Genomic DNA, 16,326 nt, shown 5'->3' on the forward strand with positions numbered 1-16,326 from the left:
CTCCTGGAAGACCCTACCCTCGATGACAAATTTACTCTGAAAATTATTGGTCTTGTTTTCTCATAAAATCTTTCTTGTAGCTCATAGATTCAATCCATTGCTTTTTTGTTCTTAAAAAAAAACTGGTTCTCTCTGTCACTCTAAACACTTTTTTTTACAGCCGAAGCTATACATTATCTTTACAAAATATACTATCAGACCATGTATGGAGTACTGTTGTCATAAATGGGGGGGGGGCGAATCTGTGTCCCATTTGGAGGGGCTTGATAAATTGCAGAAACGTATCTGTAATTTCTTTTTTTTACTACAAGCGCTGTTGTTGTTAGTCTCAGTCTTTTCTATAAATACTATTGTCTCATGTGTTCTTCAGAATTATCTGATCTAAGCTCTGCTTCATTTTTTCCAGCGCGTTTTACTCGTTGGTCTACTGGTCTCCATTAATTCGCTTTTTAAATTCTTCATTGTAATACAGCTTCCAATTGCAGTAGCGTCTTTCCAAAACATGCCATATTGCGTAAGTCTCTTTCTACTAACTGTTCTTCTACCTATAGCTTTGAGCGTTTCAATACCAAGATCAATAAGCATCTCAGCTCTTTGCGATAATGATCTTTCGTTATATTGCCTTCCCACATTAAGTGGCTTCATGCATTGTCTCGAGCGATTTCCACACACACACGCACACACACATACACACACATACACACATATATATATGTAGTCAACCACATACAGTACTGTTTCGTTGTATCATAACTCATCAGTGCAGCTAGACTAGCACCCCTCCATTACTATGGACATCCCCTGCACCATAAAGATTCATCCACCATACTTATAACAAAAATGCTAGTTTATTTTGGTGTCTTGCCGAGGAGTGAGCCAATAACCATCAAATTGATAGTCGGCAGTTCTACCCATCGACCCACGCAAGCTGCGTCCGAAAATGACTTCAACAAATGTCTACTTCAAATAAACATTCGTCCAATACTTTTATAGTGCTCAAGCCGCTTGTATCTTGTTTACAAATAAACGGCGCGCCTATATATATATATATATATATATATATATATATATATATATATATATATATATATATAATGGCATTACAGATAGTCATCCATCTGTTTCGCTGTGCCTACTGCTAATCTGTGTTGTGATGATCTTTTCATCGTGTATCGAAATCGTAACCACGATGGTCTCATAAGCAACAGTCTTAATACAACGTATTATGGCAATAAGTATTAATTTTACTCAGCTAATCATATTCAAGGAAAGTAGAAAGTCAACTTTAGGTTTACATTCAGCAACCTTGTTAGTCTAACCTCATCTTATTTGGACTCTTCACGTTCCATGAGCGATGTTGCCGACTAAAGAAGAAAATTACTGCTTTCCCAGTCAAAATGTAGTCAATTCAATGCATTTTCTGGTGCAATTGCTATAAAAAACTGAAACTCTCAAAATTAATTCTAATTAATTCTAGCACAACTGCTAACAGCACTGATCAACAATCATTCCTTAGTGACAATTTTCTTGGGTTTGACGATTCATTCAATTGCAGCATGCAATAATAATGCAGAAGAAAACAATATTTTTTTTGGCTAATCAAACTCGTGAAATCAAATAAAGTATGCATTTCGAAATTCGTAATAGATTTTCAAGGTCAATTCTACACTGTTTTAACTGCCGGCACTTGCGACTTTCTACATTTGCATATATTCGAACTTTATGAGTTTCAACTTTGAAAAGGTTCATGTACAAATAGTACGTGAGAATTTTTTTTTTTTTACATAGGCATCACCACTTATCAAGGCCAAGAGGCCACTCGGGGATAAGGGTTAAAGAGTGTACAGTAGAAATTGGACAATATAGTAATCGTTAATAATGGAAATTCGGTAAATTTGTTAACTTATATGGAACGGTTCATCAAAAACATGTTTACTTGACTTGAAGGTAACCATATTGTAGTCAGCTGGAAAGCAGGAAGACGGAAGACAATTCCGCAGGCGTGCAGTTCTACGAAAGAAGCTTTGTTCTATGGAATCTACGTTTAGGTTTAGGCACAGATAAAGAGTGGGGGAAATTAGTGTTAGTGTTTTCTGTTAGACGGGTGTTTTTTTTGAAAGTCTAACGAGGGGGGAGCATAGATTGGAGCTCAACCGAGCACTTTCTATGAAAATAACGATAAAGCAGAGACAAACTCGCAACATCTCTTCTATAAGAATGAGAATAGATTGTGTTTGGTTTGATTTCCCCTTGTCGAATAATTTAATGCAAAATCTGGTAACTTTGCTAACTTTTAATGCTTAAAGCTCTTTGTATTTTGACATATTTATTTATGGTGTTTGCTTTGGTTGTTTTGCTTTGTGTCATATTAACAATTGTCGATTGATTTAATGAAGAATTCGGTCATTTTAATAATAGATTTTAAATGTTTGATATCTTCAAATATTTATTCATGGCATTTGGTTTATTGTTTTTGTTTTACGTCATAGCAACAATTGTCGAATGATTTAATGAATAATACGGTCATTTTGATAGGTCTTATCTTCAAGTTTTTTTTTATATCTTCGCATATTTATTCACGGCGTTTGGTTTCGTTGTTTTGTTTTACGTCAAATCAACATATGTTACATATAGGGGTTTCATTGAGGAGAGAGTCTTAGAGAGAGATGCTTAGAAAGAGTCTTATTACAGTGAGGGATGTTGAAAGACTCCGAGAGAGAGAGAGAGAGAGAGAGAGAGAAGTTGTTGTAAGAGACTTAGATAGATATTGTTCATGTTATAAGAGATTCTTATATATTAAAAGTTCATTCCTTAATTGTGTTGAATGGAAGAAGAAGAAAGCTCTTGGAGTGAAGGGATATAGTGTTCGGACAGTTCGGACATGATGATGTTGAGACGTGTATGTAAAGACATATAACACAAATATATAATACAATTCCACGTTACCTTTTAGCAAGAATCATAAGACACAAGACGAGCTTTACAAAAAAACACTTGATGGTTTATTTCGTTACACGGCCGTGTTTCCAGCACCAAGAATTCAAAGTCTCACATTTTTTTCTTGAAGTGACGTCTCGCTCCTAGACGTCTGACTCTCTCCGAGTTTCTTCACTGACTGACTAACTCTAAAGTTTTTTTCTCTATTCCTAGAACTTTCTATTTTCTGTGACGTCATACACATCTTAAAACATGTGCCTTCTTTCACGTGTCCTGGACATACGTGTCCAAAATTTTTCCTATTTCTACAAAAGGAATTTTAACCTATATTCAATATGTTAAAACATTATCTTATAAGCTGCATTCTTTCAATTTAAAATTTCATAAGAAACTTGAGAGTTCACATTCTTTCCTTGAAATATTTATCTATATTCTAAACAAATGTTTGTTTTACATTTTTAAATTCTCACACGTAATCTATTTCTAAACTAAATTACGAGGTTCGAATTTGTCTATTGCTATTTCATTTTCATTTTAAACTAAATTCTCCATTTTTATACTTACATGAAAAGGGGACAGCCCTTATCATGTAACACATTTGTCGAATGATTTAATGACTAATCCGGTCATTTTGATAGCAGTTTTTCCTACAGCTTTTTATATCTCCTCATATTTATTAGGTACGGGCACAAAATGGCCGAATAAAAATGGAGGACATAGTTTTGAAAGCTGATTTATCATAATTTCATTGCCAGTTTCCGCCTACTTTTTGATTGTATTTGAAAGATTGAAAATGAAAGTTAATTTTCAAAAGAAAAAAGATATTTGTACATACGAAAAAAACAAGTTATGATAAAATGTTTTAACAGCGAGTAAACCAATTTAGCTAAATTTTTAAATTTAAATAAATCCATTGTAAAAATCCTTTGAAAGATAAATATTAGTTTTTTGGGTCTATTTAAAAGATTATCAGTGAAGTAAAGTCCTAAAATATTGAATTAAACAAACAAAAACACCTTGTTTGTACAAAATATAGCTTAATTAGTCCCCTCCCTCAATCGAAGGATTCTGCTCTTAGTAAAATCGCGACAAACAGAAGTTTTGAAAACATCGATTATACGGAAGCTCCAAATCTGAAAGGATGTCTGAAAGTGATGTTATGTAAATAAAAGGAGGTAAGCTGCTTGTTTTCTTTTTTTCCCCCTAGATGTGGATCTGTACATTTCTATCCTGAACGTTTGTATCATTTTGACATTGTTTTTATTTAATTATTTTTCTATGTTCCTGTTTTTAAATTACATTTTTATCAAGAAATTATGTTACGCCTAAAGTTTCACCTTCATACAAGCAAAGAATATATTAGAATCTTACATACAAAAATCATGCGAAACTTGTAATTAAAAAAAAAAGTAGAAATATTTTTTGCAATTATTAATTGTGTGAAAATATTAAATTAATTTAATGATATATCGGTAGTTCTAAAAAATTAATTTTTCTTCGTATTATATCGAATTCTTTAATACGAACTTTAGGGGCTTTTTTTTTGCAATATTCATGTAAAAATTGAATTTTTTAAAATTGGTATAATTTACGATGATTTATTTAAAAAAAGCAAAAATAAATTAATGCATTTTTTTTACTACTGACAACAATAACTTTAGTAAAGTTATTTTTTATTTAACCGAAATAATACATTTCCACTAAGATTTAAATAAAAAATAATGAGTTTATTATATTCCGTGATCATTATTGGATAAATACTGAAAATTTCATTAAAATTAGTTAATTTACTGATTTTGGGTGATTTTTTAAGTAAAGGGAGCGGTCAAAATGTTCATACGTTTTAAGCGTCGGCATTCATATTGCACGCACTTAATATTTATTCATGGTTTATGGTTTGCTAGTTTTGTGGCGGTAATTATTTGTTTTTGGATTGTAGAAGATAATAAAGATTGCAAATTGAAAGGAGAAAAACTGATAGACATTAAATGATGCAATTTAGGAATCCAGCATCCTCAGGCAAACGGTATTTTGTAGCAAAATATGAGAATAGTATCTCCAAAATACAAATGCTATATTTTATTTATCTGACACAATGGTACTAACTTCTCAACACTATACACTGCGTCTATTAGCGTATTATTTCGAAAATTCATCGAGTTCATATAAGTGTGTTAACTAAGACACGTTGGTTTCCAACGCATTATAAAGATAACTCTTTTGTGTTTTAACTCGATGCAGCTTTATTTATAAGGCGGTAGTAATTAATTGACAACCATCGATAAGCACTTGGTGACACTTTCAAACGTTCGGTCAATAGAAATGTTCTGATTATATTCCGTTGCATTTAACTGTAGAACATTTTAAATTCATTGAAATACTTATTGATTTTATAATTTGAAAGTCTATATTCGCTCCTTGGACGGAATTAGTACTACACTTGATATGTCAATTTCCATTTTGACCTAGCTTTATTCAACTGTTTAAAAACAAATTCCTTAAAAAGAAAAAAAAACGCACTTTATTATTACCACGAGAGACAAAATAATTAGGGATGCATTTACGCGTTGGAAAACACATTAAAACTAGCGGGATCTGTGGAAATTCCACAGGGGACTGATTCATATGTAATATATTGATGTTGGCATTCTGCAGATATTCAACATAAACTAAGACGCTCTGATATTATTGTAGCTTTTTTGTTAAAACTGCAATATATATGGTTCCTTCAGCTATAACCGAAACCAAAAGTTATGAAGAATCTTTGATAAAATTATTCATAAAAAATAGATTACTGGAGTGCCATTAGCTGTAATCGAAACCGAAACCAAAATTCATAAGAATTCTTAGTAAAATTATTTATAAAAAATTAAATATATATATATATATATATATATTTATATATATATAATATTGTTACTGAGAAGTTTGTGGAGACCCGCGATATTATTGTAGCCTTTGTAAAAAATTACTGGACGGTTTTGAACTAAAATAGATTCATTATTTTTGATGATATCTTTCTTTCTTTTTTTTTTTACACAGTGGTCACCACTTATCAAGGCCCGGAAGCCACTCAGAGATAAGGGCTATTGCAAGTACATTACGTTAGTGTGGAGATTTGATGAAGTGTTTACTTAAGGGGGCGGTTCATTAGGAATTTGTTAACGTTGGACTTGAACACATCCAAGTTGTAGTCAGGTGGAAAGCAGGGAGACGGAACAGAGTTCCACAGGCGTGGAATTCTAAGTTCTGTAATTTGAACACAATCTGACTAAGACATTGAGAAATTAAAAAAAAATTATGCAAAATTCAAACAATCTTTATTTTTGCCAAAAAATTACTCTTAAATTTTGCCCATTTTCAGCTTCGCATATTTGTGCTCTTTCCAAAACATTATTCATGACATATTGCGGAGTCTCTGGGTTGCGATTTAACTCCCTTATTTCGTTCCTGATGTCTTTCTCGAATTCTTGAAGGGTTTAGGGGTTGTTAACGTAGACTCTTTCTTTGAAATTATCCCAACAAGAAAAACTCGAGGCTAGTCAAGTCTGGGGGACGTGGTGGCCATTTTACATGGTCATAGCGAGAGATAATGATTAATACATTAATGATTATGCAAACAATTAAAAGCATATATATATTATTGGAACACAGATGCAAAAAGAAAATGTAGGTAATGTGGGTTATATTTAGTTTAATTCAGTTTTCTGCAAAACGGTAAACAACTGCGTAAAAACTTATGACAATTCAGATACGTCGCAATTTTATGAAACTTTTACACTAACTTATTGTAAGCACAATTGTTATCTTCATATATGGAAATAAAAATGGTGGAAATTTTATGTTCAGCGAATTAAATTAGCTGTCTGGTCAACAGCTGTAATATGACAACTTCCTAAGATGTTAGGGGTCTGGTATGACTGAGGAAGCCTAATTTTTACGATCTGCTCTGAATGTTCAATATTTTCTGCATGCATTATTCAATGACGCTTCTCTGCTTCTGACGAACCTCCATAAAAGGGGGTCGTTTTCTTAGAATCTCACATCGTCAATATCTGCAACAGAAATATCAAACTTTCAGGCCATGAATGTATTAGTTCTGTCATCATAATAACGCAATTTGTAATCCTTTCTGATCTATTTGGGCGGAAGAAAATAAGAGTCATCACATTTAGAACCCCGCCCCCGTAAAATTGATTGTTGAAATCGGCCAATCAAGATTTCCTGTATTAAATACTGGATTGGAGGAAAGTATTGATATGGTAAGAATTCTACCGATAACGGGAACGTATACACACATACACGCATCCCAGCGTCATTTACCTAAGGCGGGTTCAATCAACTTCCCCCGAAAGTAATATTAAATCGAAAATCGACCCTTCAGTCACTTGTAAATCCCGGCCAGGAGAGATGACATGGTTATGCGTCTGCAGTTCTTGGAGGTGTCGACGTCCACCTTAATACAGCGCTTGGCATTCCCAAATGGTTCCCTATCTGGTACTGACCAGGTTAAACGTTACTTAACTTCCTACACTGATGATTGCATAAGAATGAAACACTAGTGCGTATATCTGTAAACAAATTGTTAATATTTACTTTAAAAATATAAAAGTTATAAAGCCGTTTTAAGCAAATTTAAGTTGAGCCCTATTTATGAAATAAGAAAAAGTTGCTAACTTTAGCGACAATGCATTATTCGAATTCTTTGTTGTTGAATACTCTGTCTGACCTTCAATTGAATAAGCACACCTTAAATGGCATTCATAGATAGTTTTATTTCATGTTAATTGCCGGTAGTCTGAAGGAAAGACGCTATCATTCTAAACACCAAGTTGCTTTGTTGACTTGGTTCGTATACCCCGGTCAGTAGTAATTATTACTTCCTACACTGCTGATCACATAAGCATGAAATATTAGTGTCTATATATATATTATAGAAAAATGCGAACATGAAAAGTAATATGGTTAAGCTTAAACATGGAAAAGTAAGGACTAGTTGTTAAAACTGGAAAAGCATAGACTGGTATTAAGAATTGATTATATAATAAAAGCATAGACTGGCATTAAGAATTGATTATATAATGTTATGAATGGAATTAAAAATAAAACTTAATGCTGCAATATTTTAAATTATCTATTTATTATATTCTTTATTACAATATGTAGTCTTTTTCTTTTCCATGTTTAAGTTTAACCATATTACTTTTCATGTTCGCATTTTTCTATTGTTATCCAAGATTTTTCCAGGCTTCCAATAAATTCAATTGTTCTTCGTTTGATTTCAGCCTTATTTGTTTGCCCCCATAAACACATCTGTAATAACAATGTACGGCACTCGTCTGCTTTCAATAAAATACCCCCAATTATTTCCCTTTCATGCTTTCTATTCTGTCTGTTTCATGAGTTATATCTCTTTGCGCAACATTAGTCGCTGAAGCGACGACGTTGGTATGGAAACCAGTCATAAAAATGGTCGCTCATGGCCTTACATATTTTTACAACTGTGAACACCAGAAAATTTATCACAACTTTTCTTGTATTGAACGAAAATTCACACAATAGTTGGGAAGGTGATCTATAAATTGTAATAATTGCTTGAAATTTGGTCAAAAAATGAGTAACAGGTGAAACTTTAAAACAGTTCTAAATGATTAAAACTGCCACTTAACCATATACAAAAACACTACCGTGTTTGAATTATATATATATTATATATATATATATATATATATATATATATATATATATATATATATATACATATATGTGTGTGTGTTTGTGTGTGTGTGTGTCTGTGTGTGTGTTTGTGTGTGTGTGTGTGTGCTTTAGTTTGAAAATAAAAACATTCTCCAAGTTTAAATATTATTTTATTGTTTGAAATGGGATTTTCTAGTCCTCGTTTACGGCGTTGATAAAATGGACGATGTCCATTCTCGTGCAGGGTTCCAATTATCTTTTAAAATGTAGAAATCGTGTTTGTGTTCTTTTCTGTTAGGGCTCTGTAATAAATACACGTATAAATGGAAACATCAAGTAAAGAAACAATAAAAAAGGAGGAATCTGAACTAGAAAAAAAAAACGAAACGAAATAAAAGAAAATCACAAACGCACTAAAAAAACGAATGCAATTCATTTTATTTAAATTTACCTTTAAAAAAAAAAACCCATATTTTTTTTTGTTTAGAGATGTTGTTGTATAAATATTTTTATACCTGAAAAATAAAATACGCTTAAGCCTAAATCCGATATTTAATATTACATTGCCTCGGATTTCTCTTGGATTTCTAAAGATTTTCTCAAACGAGGAGAAGAATGTACAAAATAGAAATAGGAGAACAACCCGGAACGAAACATGAAAAAAAAAATACGTTTATTACTGTGTTTATGTGACCGTGCAGGTAGACACACGTGCATGTCATACAAGAAAATGATTCTAAATGATAAATCGATAAATAATAAACCTAACAACACAAAACATTTACATTTATTCAAACAGGATTTGAGATATACTTCCATATTATACCATCAAATCGAACACACTTCACTTGAACTTCTTTATATACCTATATGTATTTATGATCATATAGATGTGTTTATACATATAAATATATAATCTCTTTCTCTTTCTCTCTCTCTCTCTCTCTTTATATACATATATATATATATATATATATATATATATATGCATATATAAAATAAAAACTAAAGTATATTATAAATATTAAAGAATTTATATTTATAAAATAATCTCAACCAGATGTAAAAGCTCGATAAAACCAAATAGGAGATAGAACTTATAATAGGATCCGATCCCGCATTTTGCTCATTCTTACCCTCTGATGAGAAGGAAAGTATTTCTTCGAAACTCCGCGGTTTAAGGACTATCCACTTATGAAGTGTTTCCTTTTTAGATTAAATATGTTTTTAACTCTTTTTCAAAGTGTTTTTTAACATGTTTTATTAACTGTTTGCTCCTATCTCTCTCCCCTCTCTCTCTCTCTCTCTCTCTCTCTCTCTCTCTATATATATATATATATATATATATATATATTTATATATATAGAGAGAGAGAGAGAGAGAGAGACGGAAACAGGGGAGAGGGAGAGAGAGAAAGGAAGGGTTGAACCTAAGGTCAACTAAGCCTTTGTCCTCTAAGTGTCTGCCCATTGGCTGATTAGGAGGGGCGCGGTGGAAACTAGGAATCTGATTGGCTAACTAAAAACTCAATAGAATGTGCATATATAAAAACGCGGGATAACCACAACTCTTCACATAAGCCTGACGGATCCTAGCGTGGCTGAGACGCGGAATATTCTGTGTAGCTTAATTGCCATATATATTTTTATAAGTTACTACAAAGCTCTAACTATGTATTGAGCACTGTTGGAGTAAATACTTAAAGTTTACGCATAAAATTATACTTTCGTATATTAATTTATGTGATTAAATGAAGTAGTCACACACACACACGCCCCCCCCACACATATATATATATATATAAATATATTATATATATATATATGGCTTCTGTTGCCGGCTTCGAATTTATCGATCGGTATTAATCGTGGCACCCTGCACTGATGATTCCCGAAAGGATGAAACCCTTGTGTCTGTAGGTATTGAATAATAATAATAATAATAATAATAATAATAATAATAATAATAATAATAATTATTATTATTATTATTATTATTATTATTATTATTATTATAATATATATATATATATATATATAGTGAATAAATAACAAAGGTCTATATTCCAAATTTCATGATGTTGACCATCTTATAATTTATTCCTTTAATTCAGTTGACATTTATAATTTTTGACATTATCTGTTTCGTAGCAGAGAAACAGCAGACACCTTAAAATATGTTTACAGTACGCCATTGAATTCAAAATGGCGTGATGTAAACATATTATTAGGTATTAACAGCTTCTCTTTCAATTTTAGCGGTCATCCAGTCGGTCTTTGACAATAAAAGCTAGTTCTGTTAAAAGTATTACAGTAGTTGAATTATTTCTCCATAACATTTTATTATTGTAATTTTTATAATTCTTTCTAAGTTTTCAGTACAAATGTAGCTTAGTTTTAATGTGTTTTTGTCTAAGATTTTATGCAATCTACTACCTGGTGCAAAGTGTTAATTTATAAAATGTAGAAACATATTTCAAAGTTTTGTTTGTAACATTATAGTGAAGAGGTGTGAACCACATTATTTTTGTATCTCGATTTTTAGATTTAGTCGTATTTATATATATTTATATTGCTTCTGCTGCATTTTATGTCAGCAGTTTTGTATCTGCGTTTACTTTTCTTCGTCTGATGAGGTTAGTCTCTCTGAATTGAGCTTCGACTGAAACATGTTTGCACATATGTAACCAATAATGTTTGTATAGTAAATATAATCTAATCTTGTCCTCGATTGAGTACTCTTTAATAATGACACGGGTTTCAGTGGATTTGCATCTAGGATACCAATCTATACAGCCATTATATATAAACATATATATATATATATATATATATATATATATATATAAATATATATATATGTTACATACAAAAGGCTTGTCCCCTTTTTCATGTCAGTAAAAATAAAGAGAATTAGTAAATGAAAATAAAATCAGAGAAAACGGGAATCGAACCCTGGTGATAAGTTTTAAAGAACAATAGGTTTTAAATGGAATGCCCAATAAATTGTTGATTCTAATAAAATATTTAATAAATACAAATTTGGCCGGAAACTATGCACATTGTTAAGTAGAATGAATAATAAAATATAGGTTGTATGAATTAGATAAGTAGGTTAAATTCCTTTGTAAAACAACAAAGGGAAATGGGAAATTTCCTGGTCATCAAAATGTTTCAAAAACGTGCAAATCGCGCATGTTGATGACACGTGAATTATAGTCACGTTGGCCAGACATACATGTGATTTCTCAATATAGGAAAGAGTTCGAAGTTAGAGAGTTAAAGAGAGTCAGAGAGTCGGAGAGTCAGACGAGAGTCCGACCAGGGACGCAGAGAGGTTCAGACCGAACTTTGGCACCGTCTGGAAGCGAGAGGGTTTTAGAAGAAGAAGATGTAAAGAAGAAACTTTGAATTCCTGGATGCAAAACCATTGACCGGTCATATGGAAGAAATAAATGATCATGATGTTTTTCATAACTGCCGTCTTCTGTGTTCATCATTACAACGAGAAAAGGTATTGTTCATTTATGAACCATTTGATACATTCATCATCTAAAAAATATGTGTTAGAAAGTATATGTATCAAACTATTTATGTTATATAAACACTCCTGTTTCATAGAGAACTGTCAAAAGCATAAATGCCAATCTCTCGGTCTATCTGTCTAGATATCGAATCGCCTCTCAAAGTGTATTTATATGTACTCTCGCTCTCTCTTTATATCTACTTGTTAATGTCTCGATCCTATCTCTTACAATATGAATATCTCAACAATATGAACACTCACAATGAATATATATAATAACTAGCATCTCTTCCAACAGCATGATTAAGACTCTAATCTCTCCTAAGACTGTCTATCACCATAAGACTTACGTTTCTTAACATGAACAACAAAAGAACATTCATAATAATAATAATCGAACACAAAATACAACATATATATATATAATTTGATACATTTTCTGAAGTTTTAGTTATACAATTGTTTATTCTGTTATAGAACGTATACTTTTTTTATAACAAATTCAATGTTTTCGAAACGTGTTTTAGTGAAATATAATCTCCCTTGCAAAAAATGATCTCCCTTGCAAAATATTATCTCCCTTTGTAAAAAAAGAAATGTCAGCATCAAGATTGTTTTATTATTTTACTTGGTTATCCTTTCGATCAAATTGCACAAAAACTACGAATATATGCCTTTCATTAATCTAAACTAATATTAATATTAAAATTATTACATAATGCAAAAATTCCAAGAATTTGCATTTTTTTTTTATTTCATAAAGAATATTTAAAATATACGAAAATTTCTGAATATCTTTTCACAGATTCGATATTTAACAGAATAAAAATGAAAAAAAAAATAACACTGAATACAAATCATTTTAAACAGATGATAAAACATAAAAGGTACCATACGGGTAGCAATTTGAAGAACTTTTCAAAGAATAAGAAGAGAAATAAAATATCAACAAGCCAAAACATGCTTGTAGAAACAAAGGATAAGTTTTAGATCGAATACATCGATTAAGATTTTTAGGGAAAACTACGCTAGCCAAATTGTACCCCACTTCATATAATGAGCTAACAGAAACAAAAGATAATTATAGCAAGGGCAGGAGATGCTATTTACTTTAGTCAAGAAAAAACAATCTTATACGAGACGTTGCGAGCCTGTCCTTGATTTATCGTTATTTACATGGCAACTGCTCGCCTGAACTCCAATCTCTAGTCCCCCTCGCCAATCTCTCACGATAAACACCCGTCTAGTTGAAACCACTGTCAATAATGTCCCCACTCTTTATCTGTGCCTAAATTGAAACGAAGATTCCATGAACAAAGCTTCTTACTTATAAGTGCACGCCTGTGGAACTCTGTTGCGTTTGCCTGTTTCCCACATGACTACGACTTGGATGTCTTCAAGTCCAACATAAACAAATTCCTGATAAACCGCCCTCTTAAATAAGACGCTTTATCAAATGTCCGTTACTAACGAGTACTACGATATTATCCGATTGATTACTGTACACACACTAACCCTTACCCCGAGTGGCTTCCGGCCTTGATAAGTGGTGACTTCCATGTAAAAAAGATGCTTTCAGTAAGTTTTCAGACTTTTTGTACAGTATTGAAAACTGTAGACTCTTGAAGATTCAATATGCTATTGTTACACATCTTACGAGATGAATGATCAATTTTGATGATTTTAGGTAAAAATGAACAGCCACAGCAGGAAAGGCACTTTTCTAAATCCTTATTGTCACGGTTAGTGCATTTAAAACATGAAATCTGGAGGTGAGGACACTTGAGAGGAACGAGCTGCAAATAAATTATGTTTTAAACTTGGAAAAATGCCACAGAAACGTATGGAAAATTTCAACTTACATGGATCGAGTACTAGTTTTTGAGTAGCAGAAGAGATTAAGGAAGACATGGAGTATCTGTAGGATGATGAGAGGAGTGGGAGAAGTAACTAAGTCAGAACACTATCGTTGATTGGCCAAATAAAGAATTTCATGGATAAAGGCTACTGTGAGTCTGTAGAGGTAATAAGTGCACAGTTTGATGTCAGTGTGGGAACTGTACACACAATTATTCGTGAAAAACTGAAGAGGCGAAAGATTTGCACGAAGTTTGTCCCAAGAGTGCCCAGAGAAGATAGGATTATTTGACCAAGATGCGCATCAAGACAGGTCCTCATCCTCCCTATAGTCCAGATCTTGATCCCTGTGACTTCTGATTATTCGCTAAGCTCAAGGAAAACCTTGACGGATATGGTTATGAGACAGTTGAGTAGCTATCGCTACGCCCACACAGGAGAACTTTCATGGGAGCCTTCCTAAAATTGTTGGAAAAGTACAGCAAGTGTATTACAGCCAGAGGAGATGACTTCGAACGGGACTAGAGTTTCATATGTGTAACACCAATAAATGTGGCCATACAAAAAAAATCCAGAAACATTTTAAGCACTTCGTAGATAGCATGAAAACAGTTAGAAGCGAGTTCCACAAGCCTGCAGTTATTTGAAAAAAGCTAACTGAAAGACGAAGATGAATTATTATGAAATATTAAAACAGCAACGTTATGCAGACCATTAGGCACAGGAAGCAGGCAATATATATCAAACAATAATGAAGGAACCATACAATAATTATATTTATAAAATTGACTGATATTACTGATATCTCTTACATATGAGTGGAAGTGCGGATGAAAAAAGGGTGGAGCCAGTAAAATTTCAGATATGCACTTTATTAAATACCATCAAATAGGACAACGTTCCACCAAATCTTATATAGCAACATTATTTCATACATGGTCTGATAGTTGATGTTAAGAGATAGAGAATCGCCCCAGGTGTAAAGAAAAAGTTTTTCCATAGAACCGAATTTATAAAATCCAGGAAGAGCAATAATATATGAACTTCTGTAAATAATTAATAAGAAAGAAAGACCAAGAAGTTTTCGCGTCGATGTCGCCTCAAGCCCAGAGCCATTCATAAAGTTATGAACTATGGCACGTCTGCGAGACACAAGCTAACTTTTAAGAGAATTGAAAAAGCAAGCCATTTTTGTGGCTCATTTCGAAAAATTCAGAGAAGAAAGATCACGAACATAAAAGTATTCTAAAACAGAACATTTCGAAGACTTTGAAACATAGACTCGAGTTATTCAAACAAAGGAAAGTTTTGTAGTTATCCACGAAGACGTAGACGATAATCAGAAAACGGTTGTATATGTTACTGTAGCTTGAGTACCTTTTCTACGCTGAAATAAATAAACGATAAAAGGAAAATTATAAAACGACGCAATAAGACATGGGTGAAATACTCGCTATATAAATAAAAAAGGAAAAGAGATGATAATTATGACAAATGTATAAAATCGGACTTGATATATTTATATTAGCGAGAACAAATATTTTCAGTCTCTGGTCCACATACAACCGAGAAATATTTTATGTTAACACAATTTTGGCTTTTGCTTTCTAGAAAAGAACAATAAACATCATTGGTCAAAGTCGTTTTTATTTTTATGAGCTTTTAAATGCGCGAACGAATCAATAGCCGTGAATGTTCCCGTCGGCCGATGGTGTGTCTGTGGATTCGTTAGTCTGTCACTCTTGAATTATTAGTAGCATTTTTTGTCAGGCTGTCACACTTCAGGTTGAAATAGCATCTGTACCTAAAACAAAACACCCAGTGACTACCTTACATCTGCAGCTGAAAAAGAATCACTAAATACGGATGCAAAAAAGAAAAAGAAAAAGAAAAAGATCTTTAGTTCTAATCCAAGCGGGAAAATACAATGTGGAACGATAAAATTGCCGCTCTTGAAAAAACGACATTATTCCATTTCCGTTTGATAAAAAACGTTTTTTTTATTGCAGACAATCTACTAGTTGGCCTATTACGTACAAATCCCAATAGCGATAGAGCTTTATATCATGCCTAAAAGTGACACAATGTTCAACGAGCGAGATCAGAGATGTGCTACTGTACAACTCATTGTTTCTACTGATCCAAGTTATGACAACATGACCATTGCTAGCACCCTAAATATGCACTGCTTGATTGTCACGAATAAGAAGCACGTGCCCGGGGTGATGAAAACAAAGTTTTTGGCCACGATTATAGTCTTGGGTGTGGTTTCAATTGAAAGCTACATCATGCCACATCACATCTTCAAAG

This window comes from Euprymna scolopes, chromosome 15, assembly GCF_053919585.1.
Source record: "Euprymna scolopes isolate OS-2025 chromosome 15, ASM5391958v1, whole genome shotgun sequence".
Classification (NCBI taxonomy): Eukaryota; Metazoa; Mollusca; class Cephalopoda; order Sepiida; family Sepiolidae; genus Euprymna; species Euprymna scolopes.